The sequence below is a fragment of the Oncorhynchus keta genome, unplaced genomic scaffold (assembly GCF_023373465.1).
Source record: "Oncorhynchus keta strain PuntledgeMale-10-30-2019 unplaced genomic scaffold, Oket_V2 Un_contig_1324_pilon_pilon, whole genome shotgun sequence".
Classification (NCBI taxonomy): Eukaryota; Metazoa; Chordata; class Actinopteri; order Salmoniformes; family Salmonidae; genus Oncorhynchus; species Oncorhynchus keta.
Window position 1 is genome coordinate 25,001 of NW_026278163.1, and position 18,295 is coordinate 43,295.

Here is an 18,295-nt window from a genome sequence, read left to right on the forward strand (position 1 = left end):
TTTCCTGGTTGCTAAAATTCTAATAGCTCGCCGATTGTCAGTTTATGTGACAAAACAAGCAAAACAAGCAAAACAAGCAATGTACAGTCGGAAGAATCCATTGTACCATCAACCAAAAATATTGTATATTCAGCTGATGTACAAAAACCGAAAGTAAAAGATGCAAAAAAGAAACTTATGAACAGGAAGCATAGAAGAAAAGCACATAGAACAGATCTACCGCTTCTTAGACTTGTTTTCAATGAGAATGACAGATCTATAACTCGTATTTCTATGTGATTTTAGTCAGGTCGCCCAAAAAGTGACATATTGCAGCTTTAAAAACAAGAAAGATATTCAATTTGAGGCATTTTCTGAAATCTGAAGAACCAAATCTCTATGCACTAGTCAGCTACTCCACTTGATTCATGTTAACTCTCTTGTCACAAGGGATTACTGTACTGTGTTAATAAGGGCAGTCAGTGTTCTGTTAACTCTCTGTCACTAGAAGTTACTGTACTCTATGCTAATTAAGTGATAATGCCCCAGAAGCCGGTGTTTGGAGGATATATCGGCCCAGGTGTTGTTAGGCGGCAGGGTAGCCTAGTGGTTAGAGCGTTGGACTAGTAACCAAAGGTTGCGTGTTCAAACCCCGAGCTGACAAGGTACAAATCTTCGTTCTGAACAGGCAGTTAACCCACTGTTCCCAGGCCGTCATTGAAAATAAGAATTTGTTCTTAACTGACTTGCCTGGTTAAATAAAAAAGGCCCATTGTCACTTTTATACGGGCAACCAAATTATTCAAATAATTATTGATACATTTTCATTTAAAAAACAGTTATTTTGATTAAGTTATTAATTTATTCATACTAGTTCATCCATAACAATGAACTAATGAGGCGCGATTTTGCCTGGCATAGAAAACGTGCTCTCTCGTCAGGACACTGTTGATCAGAGGAGCTATAGCCAACAACACAGCAAAACACAATCACTTCAAACTGAAGATGGAAAGACTGCAAAACTAGCTGCACTTCGACCTTCTTCGTTTGACCTTTTTTGCAATTTACATTTCTTTTTTATATATCGAATAAAATGATGCTGATTCATGATTTGGACTGGCTGAGAAACGCTGCCTGTCTGTCTCGTCCGACTCCAGACTCGTTCATTACTACGGGTCAGCTGGAGATCTCATTTAAATATTGAAACAATGTTGCAAATGTCGGAGAGACAGACAGCAAGGTTTATACAATTCACTGTTGTTAAATGTTAGTCTAAAAGACATGTGAGATAATGTCTAGATGCTTTTTATAGTTCAGAAATTGCCTGGCTGGGCTGATGAGACAGTGGATAGGGCTGATGAGACAGTGGATAGGGCTGATGAGACAGTGTGTTGGGCTGATGAGACAGTGTGTTGGGCTGATGAGACAGTGTGTTGGGCTGATGAGACAGTGTGTTGGGCTGATGAGACAGTGTGTTGGGCTGATGAGACAGTGTGTTGGGCTGATGAGACAGTGTGTTGGGCTGATGAGACAGTGTGTTGGGCTGATGAGACAGTGTGTTGGGCTGATGAGACAGTGTGTTGGGCTGATGAGACAGTGTGTTGGGCTGATGAGACAGTGTGTTGGGCTGATGAGACAGTGTGTTGGGCTGATGAGACAGTGGATAGGGCTGATGAGACAGTGGATTGGGCTGATGAGACAGTGTGTTGGGCTGATGAGACAGTGTGTTGGGCTGATGAGACAGTGTGTTGGGCTGATGAGACAGTGTGTTGGGCTGATGAGACAGTGTGTTGGGCTGATGAGACAGTGTGTTGGGCTGATGAGACAGTGGATTGGGCTGATGAGACAGTGTGTTGGGCTGATGAGACAGTGGATTGGGCTGATGAGACAGTGGATTGGGCTGATGAGACAGTGTGTTGGGCTGATGAGACAGTGTGTTGGGCTGATGAGACAGTGTGTTGGGCTGATGAGACAGTGTGTTGGGCTGATGAGACAGTGTGTTGGGCTGATGAGACAGTGGTTGGGCTGATGAGACAGTGTGTTGGGCTGATGAGACAGTGTGTTGGGCTGATGAGACAGTGTGTTGGGCTGATGAGACAGTGTGTTGGGCTGATGAGACAGTGTGTTGGGCTGATGAGACAGTGTGTTGGGCTGATGAGACAGTGGATTGGGCTGATGAGACAGTGTGTTGGGCTGATGAGACAGTGTGTTGGGCTGATGAGACAGTGTGTTGGGCTGATGAGACAGTGTGTTGGGCTGATGAGACAGTGTGTTGGGCTGATGAGACAGTGTGTTGGGCTGATGAGACAGTGTGTTGGGCTGATGAGACAGTGTGTTGGGCTGATGAGACAGTGTGTTGGGCTGATGAGACAGTGTGTTGGGCTGATGAGACAGTGTGTTGGGCTGATGAGACAGTGTGTTGGGCTGATGAGACAGTGTGTTGGGCTGATGAGACAGTGTGTTGGGCTGATGAGACAGTTTTGATGAGACAGTTGGGCTGATGAGACAGTGTGTTGGGCTGATGAGACAGTGTGTTGGGCTGATGAGACAGTGTGTTGGGCTGATGAGACAGTGTGTTGGGCTGATGAGACAGTGTGTTGGGCTGATGAGACAGTGTGTTGGGCTGATGAGACAGTGTGTTGGGCTGATGAGACAGTGGATTGGGCTGATGAGACAGTGTGTTGGGCTGATGAGACAGTGTGTTGGGCTGATGAGACAGTGTGTTGGGCTGATGAGACAGTGTGTTGGGCTGATGAGACAGTGGATTGGGCTGATGAGACAGTGGATGGGCAGTTGATGGAGACAGAGTAAATAGGCATTTTAGGCTGATGAGACTTAGCCGGTGATGAGACAGTTGATTGGGCTGATGAGACAGTGGATTGGGCTGAATGCGGTGTTGGGCTGATGACCAATCAGCATTCAGGATTAGACCCACCCTTTTATAAAGGCAGCCAGTGTTGGGCTGATTATGGGCTCTCTGTTGGGCTGACAAGACATTGGGCTGTACTGTGTTGGGCTGATGAGCCAGTGTTCTGATTATCTCTCTGTCAGTGTGTTGGGCAAGACATTACTGTACTGTGTTCATGAGGTAGCCAGTGTTCTGTTATCTCTCTGTCACAAGACATTACTGTACTGTGTTCAATGTAGCCAGTGTTCTGTTATCTCTCTGTGTTGGGCTGAAGACAGATTACTGTGGTTCTGATGAGACAGTAGCCAGTGTTCTGTTATCTCTCTGTCACAAGACATTAGCATTCAGGATTACTGTGTAAAGGTAGCCAGTGTTCTGTTATCTCTCTGTCACAAGAGACTTACTGTGTTCAGGTAGCCAGTGTTCACAGGTGCAGTGATATATATCGGCACCCTTGCATGATTCACTATTTCTTATAAAATATGTTGAAATTGAAAACACATTTGGGGTATACACATGTATGTGTTTGATTTACAACTGCACAGGACCAATAAAAAAAACACTGACAATGTGTATGTGTGTGTTGTGTATATGTGTGTATGTACACATACAGTGTGTGTGTGTGTGTGTGTGTGACAGTGTGTGTGTGTGTGTGTGTGTGAGTGTGTGTGTGTGTGTGTGTGTGTGTGTGTGTGTGTGTGTGTGTGTGAGACAGTGTGTGTGTGTGTGTGTATGAGACAGTGGTGTGTGTGTATGTGTGCTGTACCATTTCCATGTTCTCCTCTGTAATGAAGCGTAGTTTGTTCTCCATGCGTCTGAATGCGTGGGCCAGCTCCTCATTCTTCCTGCTCAGCCTCTTGTTCTTATCCAGCAGGGGCATAAACTGGCTCTCTGCCTCTCTTAGGCGTTTCAGCTAGACGGACACACACACACACACACACACCATCAGTATCGTTCTTGTCCAGCAGGGGCATAAACTGGCTCTCTGACTCTCTTAGGCGCTTCGGCTAGACGGACACACACACACACCATCAGTATCATTCTTGTCCAGCAGGGGTATAAACTGTCTCTCTGCCTCTCTTAGGCGCTTCGGTTAGACACACACACACACACACACACACAAAAACAGCATCAAACACACATACACACAGCATCAAACTCACACACACACACACACACACACACACACACACACACACACACACACACACACACACACACACACACACACACACACACACACACGTCATCAGTATCGTTCTTGTCCAGCAGGGGCCCTCTGCCTCTCGCGGGCGCTGCTGCTAGACACAGACACAGTCAGGTCCACAATTATCGGCACCATATTATACCAGAACATCAATGATCCACTACCATATTATACCATAACATCAATGATCCACCACCATATTATACCATAACATCAATGATCCACCATATTCTACCATAACATCAATGATCCACTACCATATTCTACCATAACATCAATGATCCACTACCATATTCTACCATAACATCAATGATCCACTACCATATTATACCATAACATCAATGATCCACTACCATATTATACCATAACATCAATGATCCACCACCATATTATACCATAACATCAATGATCCACCACCATATTATACCATAACATCAATGATCCACTACCATATTATACCATAACATCAATGATCCACTACCATATTATACCAGAACATCAATGATCCACTACCATATTATACCATAACATCAATGATCCACCACCATATTATACCATAACATCAATGATCCACTACCATATTATACCATAACATCAATGATCCACTACCATATTATACCATAACATCAATGATCCACTACCATATTCTACCATAACATCAATGATCCACTACCATATTATACCAGAACATCAATGATCCACTACCATATTATACCAGAACATAACATCAATGATCCACCACCATATTATACCAGAACATCAATGATCCACTACCATATTATACCATAACATCAATGATCCACTACCATATTATACCAGAACATAACATCAATGATCCACCACCATATTATACCATAACATCAATGATCCACTACCATATTCTACCATAACATCAATGATCCACCACCATATTATACCATAACATCAATGATCCACTACCATATTATACCATAACATCAATGATCCACTACCATATTATACCATAACATCAATGATCCACCACCATATTATACCATAACATCAATGATCCACTACCATATTATACCATAACATCAATGATCCACTACCATATTCTACCATAACATCAATGATCCACCACCATATTATACCATAACATCAATGATCCACTACCATATTATACCATAACATCAATGATCCACTACCATATTATACCATAACATCAATGATCCACCACCATATTATACCATAACATCAATGATCCACCACCATATTATACCATAACATCAATGATCCACCATATTCTACCATAACATCAATGATCCACTACCATATTATACCATAACATCAATGATCTACTACCATATTCTACCATAACATCAATGATCCACCACCATATTATACCAGAACATCAATGATCCACCATATTATACCATAACATTAATGATCTACTACCATATTATACCAGAACATCAATGATCCACCATATTATACCATAACATTAATGATCTACTACCATATTATACCAGAACATCAATGATCCACCACCATATTATACCATAACATCAATGATCTACTACCATATTATACCATAACATCAATGATCTACTACCATATTATACCATAACATCAATGATCTACTACCATATTATACCAGAACATCAATGATCCACTACCATATTATACCATAACATCAATGATCCACTACCATATTATACCATAACATCAATGATCCACCACCATATTATACCATAACATCAATGATCCACTACCATATTCTACCAGAACATAACATCATTGATCCACTACCATATTTTACCATAACATCAATGATCCACTACCATATTATACCATAACATCAATGATCTACTACCATATTATACCATAACATCAATGATCTACTACCATATTATACCATAACATCAATGATCCACCATATTATACCATAACATCAATGATCTACTACCATATTATACCATAACATCAATGATCTACTACCATATACCATATTATACCATAACATCAATGATCAGAACACTACCATATTATACCATAACATCAATGATCTACTACCATATTATACCAGAACATCAATGATCCACTACCATATTATACCATAACATCAATGATCCACTACCATATTATACCATAACATCAATGATCCACCACCATATTATACCATAACATCAATGATCCACTACCATATTCTACCAGAACATAACATCATTGATCCACTACCATATTTTACCATAACATCAATGATCCACTACCATATTATACCATAACATCAATGATCTACTACCATATTATACCATAACATCAATGATCTACTACCATATTATACCATAACATCAATGATCCACCATATTATACCATAACATCAATGATCCACTACCATATTATACCATAACATCAATGATCTACTACCATATTATACCATAACATCAATGATCTACTACCATATTATACCATAACATCAATGATCTACTACCATATTATACCAGAACATCAATGATCCACTACCATATTATACCATAACATGATCAATGATTCTACCAGAACATCAATGATTATACCATAACATCAATGATCTACTACCATATTATACCATAACATCAATGATCCACCATATTATACCATAACATCAATGATTCACCATATTATACCATAACATCAATGATTCACTACCATATTCTACCATAACATCAATGATCCACTACCATATTCTACCATAACATCAATGATCCACTACCATATTATACCATAACATCAATGATCCACTATCATATTATATTCTACCATAACATCAATGATCCACTACCATATTATACCATAACATCAATGATCCACTACCATATTATACCATAACATCAATGATCCACTACCATATTATACCATAACATCAATGATCCACTACCATATTATACCATAACATCAATGATCTACTACCATATTATACCATAACATCAATGATCCACCATATTATACCATAACATCAATGATCCACTACCATATTCTACCATAACATCAATGATCTACTACCATATTATACCATAACATCAATGATCCACTACCATATTCTACCATAACATCAATGATCCACTACCATATTCTACCATAACATCAATGATCCACTACCATATTCTACCATAACATCAATGATCCACTACCATATTATACCATAACATCAATGATCCACTACCATATTATACCATAACATCAATGATCCACTACCATATTATACCATAACATCAATGATCCACCACCATATTATACCATAACATCAATGATCCACTACCATATTATACCATAACATCAATGATCCACTACCATATTATACCAGAACATCAATGATCCACCATATTATACCAGAACATCAATGATCCACCACCATATTATACCATAACATCATTGATCCACTACCATATTATACCATAACATCAATGATCCACTACCATATTATACCATAACATCAATGATCCACTACCATATTATACCATAACATCAATGATCCACTACCATATTATACCATAACATCAATGATCCACTACCATATTATACCATAACATCAATGATCCACTACCATATTATACCATAACATCAATGATCTACTACCATATTATACCATAACATCAATGATCCACTACCATATTATACCATAACATCAATGATCCACTACCATATTATACCATAACATCAATGATCTACTACCATATTATACCATAACATCAATGATCTACTACCATATTATACCATAACATCAATGATCCACTACCATATTTTACCATTACATCAATGATCCACTACCATATTATACCATAACATCATTGATCCACCATATTATATCAATGATCTACTACCATTTTATACCATAACATCAATGATCCACCACCATATTATACCATAACATCAATGATCCACCACCATATTATACCATAACATCAATGATCCACTACCATATTATACCAGAACATCAATGATCCACTACCATATTATACCATAACATCAATGATCCACTACCATATTATACCATAACATCAATGATCCACTACCATATTATACCAGAACATCAATGATCCACCATATTATACCAGAACATCAATGATCCACCACCATATTATACCATAACATCAATGATCCACTACCATATTATACCATAACATCAATGATCCACTACCATATTATACCATAACATCAATGATCCACCATATTATACCATAACATCATTGATCCACCACCATATTCTACCATAACATCAATGATCCACCATATTTTACCATAACATCACTACCATATTATACCATAACATCAATGATCCACTACCATATTATAACATAACATCAATGATCCACCATATTTTACCATAACATAAATGATCCACCATATTTTACCATAACATCAATGATCCACCATATTCTACCATAACATCAATGATCCACCACCATATTTTACCATAACATCAATGATCCACTACCATATTATACCATAACATCAATGATCCACTACCATATTCTACCATAACATCAATGATCCACTACCATATTTTACCAGAACATAACATAACCACCATATTCTACCATAACCTCAATGATCCACTACCATATTATACCATAACATCAATGATCTACTACCATATTGTACCTTAGGTATGAGGTAACTTTCTGCATATGCTTCTGTTTCTAAACACCAAACTCACTGCTGGTGTGATTGGCCAAAAGAACTCTATGTTCATGTCATCTGACCACGGCCTGGAGTTTGATACTAATGCCACTTTAATGTTTACATATCTTATTTACTCATCTCATGTGTATACACTGTATTTTAGACAATCTATTGCATCTTGCCTTTGCCGCTCAGTCATCACTCATCCATATATTTATATGTACATATTCTTATTCCATCCCTTTAGATTTGTGTGTATTAGATAGTTGTTGTGAAATTGTTAGATATTAGTTGTTAGATATTACTGCACTGTTGGAACTAGAAGCACAAGCATTTCGCTACACTCGCATTAACATCTGCTAACCGTGTGTATGTGACCATTAACATCTGCTAACCGTGTGTATGTGACCAATAACATCTGCTAACCATGTGTATGTGACCAATAACATCTGCTAACTGTGTGTATGTGATCATTAACATCTGCTAACCATGTGTATGTGACCAATAACATCTGCTAACCATGTGTATGTGACCAATAACATCTGCTAACCATGTGTATGTGATCATTAACATCTGCTAACCATGTGTATGTGACCAATAACATCTGCTAACTGTGTGTATGTGATCATTAACATCTGGATTTGAAACGGCATTGGTTCTTGTATTGGGACCGATGACATGGTCCCGTAAACTCGGCTTAGAAGCTCTTTAAATAAGTGAGAACGTATTGCAATGACAGGAAGGTTCTCAGCTTGTATTGGAACTGGTGAAAGGCTTAGAAGCTCTTTAAATAAGTGAGAACGTATTGCAATGACAGGAAGGTTCTCAGCTTGTATTGGAACTGGTGAAATGGTCCCGTAAACTCGGCTTAGAAGCTCTTTAAATAAGTGAGATTGCAATGACAGGAAGGTTCTCAGCTTGTATTGGAACTGGTGAAATGGTCCCGTAAACTCGGCTTAGAAGCTCTTTAAATAAGTGAGAACGTATTGCAATGGCAGGAAGGTTCTCAGCTTGTATTGGAACTGGTGAAATGGTCCCGTAAACTCGGCTTAGAAGCTCTTTAAATAAGTGAGAACGTATTGCAATGACAGGAAGGTTCTCAGCTTGTATTGGAACTGGTGAAATGGTCCCGTAAACTCGGCTTAGAAGCTCTTTAAATAAGTGAGAACGTATTGCAATGGCAGGAAGGTTCTCAGCTTGTATTGGAACTGGTGAAATGGTCCCGTAAACTCGGCTTAGAAGCTCTTTAAATAAGTGAGAACATTGCAATGACAGGAAGGTTCTCAGCTTGTATTGGAACTGGTGAAATGGTCCCGTAAACTCGGCTTAGAAGCTCTTTAAATAAGTGAGAACGTATTGCAAATGGCAGGAAGGTTCTCAGCTTGTATTGGAACTGGTGAAATGGTCCCGTAAACTCGGCTTAGAAGCTCTTTAAATAAGTGAGAACGTATTGCAATGACAGGAAGGTTCTCAGCTTGTATTGGAACTGGTGAAATGGTCCCGTTGACGGCTTAGAAGCTCTTTAAATAAGTGAGAACGTATTGCAACAGGAAGGTTCTCAGCTTGTATTGGAACTGGTGAAATGGTCCCAAACTCGGCTTAGAAGCTCTTTAAATAAGTGAGAACGTATTGCAATGACAGGAAGGTTCTCAGCTTGTATTGGAACTGGTGAAATGGTCCCGTAAACTCGGCTTAGAAGCTCTTTAAATAATTGAGAACGTATTGCAATGACAGGAAGGTTCTCAGCTTGTATTGGAACTGGTGAAATGGTCCCGTAAACTCGGCTTAGAAGCTCTTTAAATAAGTGAGAACGTATTGCAATGACAGGAAGGTTCTCAGCTTGACAGGCAGTGATGTGGTGGAACAGAAAAGTGAGTAAACGGTGGTGGCCGTCCGCGGTGAGTAAAGTAACACTCACTATGTTGTTGACGCAAAATTAAAACAAGGTTGCCAGAACCAAACTGATCCAATACCAAACCTGTTTTTTAAGCCAGAACCAAACGGATCCAATATCAAACCTGTTTTTTAAGCCAGAACCAAACTGATCCAATACCAAAACTGTTTTTTTAATCCAGAACCAAACTGATCCAATACCAAACCTGTTTTTTAAGCCAGAACCAAACTGATCCAATACCAAACCTGTTTTTAAGCCAGAACCAAACTGATCCAATACCAAACCTGTTTTTTAAGCCAGAACCAAACTGATCCAATACCAAACCTGTTTTTTAAGCCAGAACCAAACTGATCCAATACCAAACCTGTTTTTTAAGCCAGAACCAAACTGATCCAATACCAAACCTGTTTTTTAATCCAGAACCAAACTGATCCAATACCAAACCTGTTTTTTTAAGCCAGAACCAAACTGATCCAATACCAAACCTGTTTTTTAATCCAGAACCAAACTGATCCAATACCAAACCTGTTTTTAAGCCAGAACCAAACTGATCCAATACCAAACCTGTTTTTTAAGCCAGAACCAAACTGATCCAATACCAAACCTGTTTTTAAGCCAGAACCAAACTGATCCAATACCAAACCTGTTTTTTAAGCCAGAACCAAACTGATCCAATACCAAACTGTTTTTAAGCCAGAACCAAACTGATCCAATACCAAACCTGGTTGTTATACCAGAACCAAACTTTACCAAACCTGGTTGTTAACCAGAACCAAACTGATCCAATACCAAACTGGTTGTTATACCAGAACCAAACTGATCCAATACCAAACCTGGTTGTTATACCAGAACCAAACTGATCCAATACCAAACCTGGTTGTTATACCAGAACCAAACTGATCCAATACCAAACCTGGTTGTTATACCAGAACCAAACTGATCCAATACCAAACCTGGTTGTTATACCAGAACCAAACTGATCCAATACCAAACCTGGTTGTTATACCAGAACCAAACTGATCCAATACCAAACCTGGTTGTTATACCAGAACCAAACTGATCCAATACCAAACCTGGTTGTTATACCAGAACCAAACTGATCCAATACCAAACCTGGTTGTTATACCAGAACCAAACTGATCCAATACCAAACCTGGTTGTTATACCAGAACCAAACTGATCCAATACCAAACCTGGTTGTTATACCAGAACCAAACTGATCCAATACCAAACCTGGTTGTTATACCAGAACCAAACTGATCCAATACCAAACCTGTTTTTTAAGCCAGAACCAAACTGATCCAATACCAAACCTGGTTGTTTTTTACCAAACCTGGTTGTTATACCAGAACCAAACTGATCCAAACCAAACCTGGTTGTTATACCAGAACCAAACTGATCCAATACCAAACCTGGTTGTTTTACCAGAACCAAACTGATCCAATACCAAACCTGGTTGTTATACCAGAACCAAACTGATCCAATACCAAACCTGGTTGTTATACCAGAACCAAACTGATCCAATACCAAACCTGGTTGTTATACCAGAACCAAACTGATCCAATACCAAACCGGGTTGTTATACCAGAACCAAACTGATCCAATACCAAACCTGGTTGTTATACCAGAACCAAACTGATCCAATACCAAACCTGGTTGTTATACCAGAACCAAACGGATCCAATATCAAACCGGGTTGTTATACCAGAACCAAACAGGAGGGCATGCGGTCCTCCAGCCAATCAGCATTCAGGGCTGGAACCAGCCGGTTTATACCTGTGATTGGAAGACGTCAGAACGGCTCACCAGTTCATTTCTTTCCTCTGACAAGAGGGCGTTACGGTCCTCCAGTTTGCGGATGACGGCACTCAGCTCAGCGATCTTCAGCTGGAAGCGCCGCGCGTCCTTCTCATCTAACTGCTGTTCCTGAAACACACACCAACTGCAGATTACTGGGAATAACCTCAAACACCATCCCCAGGCTATATTATTACAGTGTATTAGACCTCACCCACTGAACCCCACTAAAAGCCCTATGGACTTTCACTGTAAACGCTCCATGTAGAAACGCCTGTTAATGTGGTAAAAAACACCCGGAAACTTCTGGGTTCCTGTTGACATGGATTTATCTAAATAACAGTGTAATAAAGTGGACAGTGGGTACATTCATTCTTACACAGAACAAATAATAAACAGAAAAATAAAAAACATCCATCCATTTTCTGCCGTGAAAATGGAAACACTATTCAATAGGCTACGGTCGCTTACTATGGTGTTTATTACAGTGCAGCCTTGCTTGCTACTCATCAGGGTTGGGGTCCTTTTGAACTGAAAGCAAGTCAATTCAGGAAATGATTTGAATTGAACATTTAAAAACAAATATCTTCTCCTTTTCAGTTTATTGAGATGTCATTGAAAATAAGATGCCTTTAAAAAATATATATATTATTGAATTGAAATGTCAATTTACTTCCTGAATTGACTGACTTGAATTGGAATTGACCCCAAAGCTGGCCCCAGCTACTCCTGGCTCATGGCGCTCAGACACAGCAGCTGTGAGAAGAGACTAACTACATTGAGAGGCATGCCGATAACAATAAGTAAGTAGCCTGTTGAAATAACAGGTGTCTACTCTGTAAGCATGAGTAGGTGAGTGTAAGGGAGTGTGAATATTGGTGACAGTGTGAAGGCGTTCAGGTGATGTGCTTATAGATTGAGGAAGTCACAGGCCACGGACTGGTGCACAGCAGGCAAGAACAGCTCGGACATAAACACATTTAGTTCTTCAACAGGGAATGGTGACGCGTGTGAATTTGATTACAAGGAATTTGCTGTAAAATATTAATAAAACATTGAAATGTGCAGACTTTAGTATCCACTGTGTTTAAAATTCAGAGATTCATATATATATTTATATATTAGAAAATATAAAAATAAAGAGCTGAAGACGACAGAACGAGATCGAAACAAAACCATCTATAAACGTCTCAAGAATTCCTGATTCAGTGGTGCAGGAGACATCTTTCAACAGTAGAGAACATCTGCAGATAGACAGTAAAGGAAGGTTAGAGGACTGGTGCTGGGTGGAGGAATAGACATTAAAGGAAGGTTAGAGGACTGGTGCTGGGTGGAGGAATAGACAGTAAAGGAAGGTTAGAGGACTGGTGCTGGGTGGAGGAATAGACAGTAAAGGAAGGTGAGAGGACTGGTGCTGGGTGGAGGAATAGACATTAAAGGAAGGTTAGAGGACTGGTGCTGGGTGCAGTAATAGACAGTAAAGGGAGGTGAGAGGACTGGTGCTGGGTGCAGTAATAGACAGTAAAGGGAGATTAGATGGACTGGTGCTGGGTGCAGTAATAGGCAGTAAAGGGAGGTTAGAGGACTGGTGCTGGGTGCAGTAATAGAGAAAATAGGCAGTAAAGGAAGGCAGACTGGTGCTGGGTCTAGAAACAGGAATAGACAGTAAAGGAGAGGTTAGAGGACTGGTGCTGGGAGGCAGGAATAGACAGTAAAGGAAGTGAGAGGACTGGTGCTGGGAGGAGGAATAGACAGTAAAGGAATGGAGGGAGAGGACTGGTGCTGGGAGGAGGAATACAGTAAAGGAAGGTGAGAGCACAAAGGAGGAATAGACAGTAAAAAGGTTAGAGGCACTGGTGCTTAGACAGTAGGATTTAAACTGGTGCTGGAGGAGGAATAGACAGTAAAGGAAGGTTAGAGGACTGGTGCTGGGAGGAGGAATAGACAGTAAAGGAAGGTGAGAGGAAGGTGAGAGGACTGGTGCTAGGAGGAGGAATAGACAGTAAAGGAAGGTGAGAGGACTGGTGCTGGGAGGAGGAATAGACAGTAAAGGAAGGTGAGAGGACTGGTGCTGGGAGGAGGAATGACAGTAAAGGAATAGAGGACTGGAACTGGGAGGAGAATAGACAGTAAAGGAAGGTTAGAGGACTGGTGCTGGGAGGAGGAATAGACAGTAAAGGAAGGTGAGAGGACTGGTGCTGGGAGGAGGAATAACAGTGAGAACAGAGAGAAGGAAGGAACAGAGTGAACAGAGGACAGTGCTGGGTGCAGGAATAGACAGTAAAGGAAGGTGAGAGGACTGGTGCTGGGAGCAGAATAGACAGTAAAGAGGAGATTAGATGAGACTGGAGGGTGGTAGACAACAGAAGGGAGATTAGATGAGTAAACAGTGAACAGAGAAAAAGGAACAGGCAGAGAGAGGACTGGTGCTGGGAGAACAGAACAAGGAGACAGAAAGGAGATTAGAGGAGAACTGGGTGCAGTAATAGACAGTAAAGGGACAGAACAGAACTGGTTAGAGGAGAACTGGACTGGTGCTGGGTGCAGTAATAGACAGTAAAGGGAACAGAGTAGCTGGGTGCAGACAGTAAACAGAGGTTAGAGGGAACAGGAGGCAGTAATAGACAGTAAAGGAGTGAACAGGACTGGTGCTGCAGAGGAAAACAGAACAGAGGAAATTAGAGGGGCAGAGAGAATAGACAGTAAAGGAAACAGAGGACTGGAACAGAACAGTAAGAGACAGTAAACAGAGGAGAACTGGAACTGGGTGCAAACAGACAAAAGGGAGATTAGATGGACTGGTGCTGAACAGAACAGAGAAAAGAGGTCCTAGATGAGACCAGAGGAGAACAGAACAGAGGCAGAGGACAGAGGGTGCTGGAGAACAGCAGGAATAGACAGTAAAGGAAGATTGCAGATGAACGCCAGGACTGGTGCTGGGAGAACAGGATAGACAGTAAAGGAGAACATGGACTGGTGCAGAACAGGGGAGAACAGAACAGGGACAGAACAGGTAAGTGCAGTAATAGACAGAGAGGAGAACAGAGGGAACTGCTAAATAGGCAGAACAGACAGAGGAGAACAGAACAGAAAGAGGAGAACAGATGGACTGGAGAACAGAGGATAAACAGAACAGAGGAAAACAGAGGTTAGAGGACAGAGGAGCTGGAGAACAGAACAGAGAACAGAACAGAAACAGAACAGAGGAGAACAGAACAGAACAGAAAACAGAGGAGAACAGAACAGAGGAACAGGTGCAGAACAGAACAGGGAGGAGCAGTAATAGAGAACATCTACAGCCAGGCAGATCTCAGAACATTTAAGCGTCTAGAAACAGATAATGAAGGTGAAGCACAAAGAAAGCAAAATAAACACGTTAGCTAGATTTAAAGTTGCAAAGGCAACAAAGGGCCTTGCGTTTGTGGAGGTAGGTCTATAGATAGCCTGCATGACGCAGCAGTGAGAGGCTAGATAGAGGGGTAGCCTGCATTATGCAGTAGTGAGAGGGGAGATGGAGGGAGAGAGATTGCTTACGAGGCTCTCTGAGGTGTCTCCTGCACCACTGGGGTAAGGAGCGTCTCGTTTGGGGCTGTGGAGGTGTCAGCACCAACCTCCCTGCTTCTGATCTGGGCTAGCTGCTCATCCACAGCCTCCTTCTGCAGCTGGAGCCTCTGAGTGTGTCCAGCCTGAACACCCAGCTCCTTCCCCAGCACACAGCATGCTCTGTCTTTTACCTTAATCTCATCCATCTACAGAGCAGAGCAGAACAGAGGAGAGGAGAACAGAGGAGAGGAGAACAGAGGAGAGGAGAACAAATGAGAACAGAGGAGAGGAGAACAGAGAGAACAGAGGAGAGGAGAACAGGGGAGAGGAGAACAGAATGAGAACAGAGGAGAACAGAACAGAAGAGAACAGAGGAGAGGAGAACAGAGGAGAACAGAACAGAGGAGAACAGAGGAGAACAGAGGAGAGGAGAACAAACAGAGAACAGAGCAGAGGAGAACAGAGGAGAACAGAGGAGAACAGAGGAGAACAGAGGAGAACAGAACAGAACAGAGGAGAACAGAGGAGAACAGAACAGAACAGAGAACAGAGGAGAACAGAACAGAGGAGAACAGAACAGAGGAGAACAGAACAGAGGAGAACAGAACAGAGGAGAACAGAACAGAACAGAGGAGAACAGAACAGAAGAAACAGAACAGAGGAGAACAGAACAGAACAGAGGAGAACAGAACAGAAATAACAGAGGAGAACAGAACAGAACAGAGGAGAAAGAGAACAGAACAGAACAGAGAAACAGAACAGAGGAGAACAGAACAGAGAGGGAACAGAACAGAACAGAGGAGAACAGAACAGAACAGAGGAGAACAGAACAGAGGAGAACAGAGACAGAACAGAACAGAGGAGAACAGAACAGAGGAGAACAGAACAGAACAGAGGAGAACAGAACAGAGGAGAACAGAACAGAGGAGAGCAGAACAGAGGAGAAAACAGAACAGAACAGAACAGAGGAGAACAGAACAGAACAGAGGAGAACAGAACAGAGGAAAACAGAGGAGAACAGAACAGAGAACAGAGGAGAACAGAACAGAGGAGAACAGAACAGAGGAGAACAGAACAGAGGAGAACAGAACAGAACAGAGGAGAACAGAACAGAACAGAGGAGAACAGAACAGAACAGAGGAGAACAGAACAGAACAGAACAGAACAGAACAGAACAGAGGGAACAGAACAGAACAGAGGAGAACAGAACAGAACAGAACAGAGGAGAGAACAGAACAGAGGGAACAGAACAGAACAGAGGAGAACAGAACAGAACAGAGGAGAACAGAACAGAACAGAACAGAACAGAACAGAACAGAACAGAACAGAACAGAGGAAAACAGAACAGAGGAAAACAGAACAGAGCAGAGGAGAACAGAACAGAACAGAGGAAAACAGAACAGAAGAGAACAGAAGAGAACAGAACAGAGGAGAACAGTCGAGCATGAGTGTGCATGCATATAAGTCTCACACACACACACACACACACAGAGCCACATCATGCACACACACAGTAGGCTACTGTTCTGTTCAGCTGTCACCATGAAAAAAGGTTGGCAAGACCAGCCACAAGCCCCGCCCTGTTTGATTGGCCATTCAGAGAACAAACAGGAGCTTCCTTGGTGCATCCTGTAGCTACTAAACATTAGAAACACAATAAGATTCCCCCCACAGATCTACTGTTTCTTTCCTGTAATCAATTCATTTTACAGAACACACTTGTGTTGCCTTGCAGCATCAACAGTCTAGGGTCACATTCAACGAGATCACAACAAACCAATCTCAGTGAAATGACATGAAATAGTCCTGGTAATGTCCGGGGAAAAGCACACATTACCCAGCTCTAAAGGATATCTGCAATTCTGCATGCTTCTATTCACAACAGTCCCAACCCAGCGAGCATTTAGCTACATCACAAATCAACCTGTCAGGAAGCCAACAGAGAAACTCACTAAATAAAAGGAAATATAGGTCATGTAAACTAGGAGAAACCAGTACATGAGACTGTTGTTCTGTTATAAACTAGGGGAAACCAGTACATGAGACTGTTGTTCTGTTATAAACTAGGGGAAACCTGTACATGAGACTGTTGTTCTGTTATAAACTAGGGGAAACCAGTACATGAGACTGTTGTTCTGTTATAAACTAGGGGAAACCAGTACATGAGACTGTTGTTCTGTTATAAACTAGGGGAAACCTGTACATGAGACTGTTGTTCTGTTATAAACTAGGGGAAACCAGTACATGAGACTGTTGTTCTGTTATAAACTAGGGGAAACCAGTACATGAGACTGTTGTTCTGTTATAAACTAGGGGAAACCTGTACATGAGACTGTTGTTCTGTTAT

At 41.1% G+C, this 18,295-nt stretch overlaps 1 pseudogene; it reads right to left on the reverse strand.

Moving 5' to 3' along the window:
- Positions 1–16,154, reverse strand: part of LOC127918128 (janus kinase and microtubule-interacting protein 3-like) — a 37,091-nt pseudogene extending 20,937 nt beyond the window's left edge.
- Between the last annotated feature and the right edge of the window lie 2,141 nt (positions 16,155–18,295).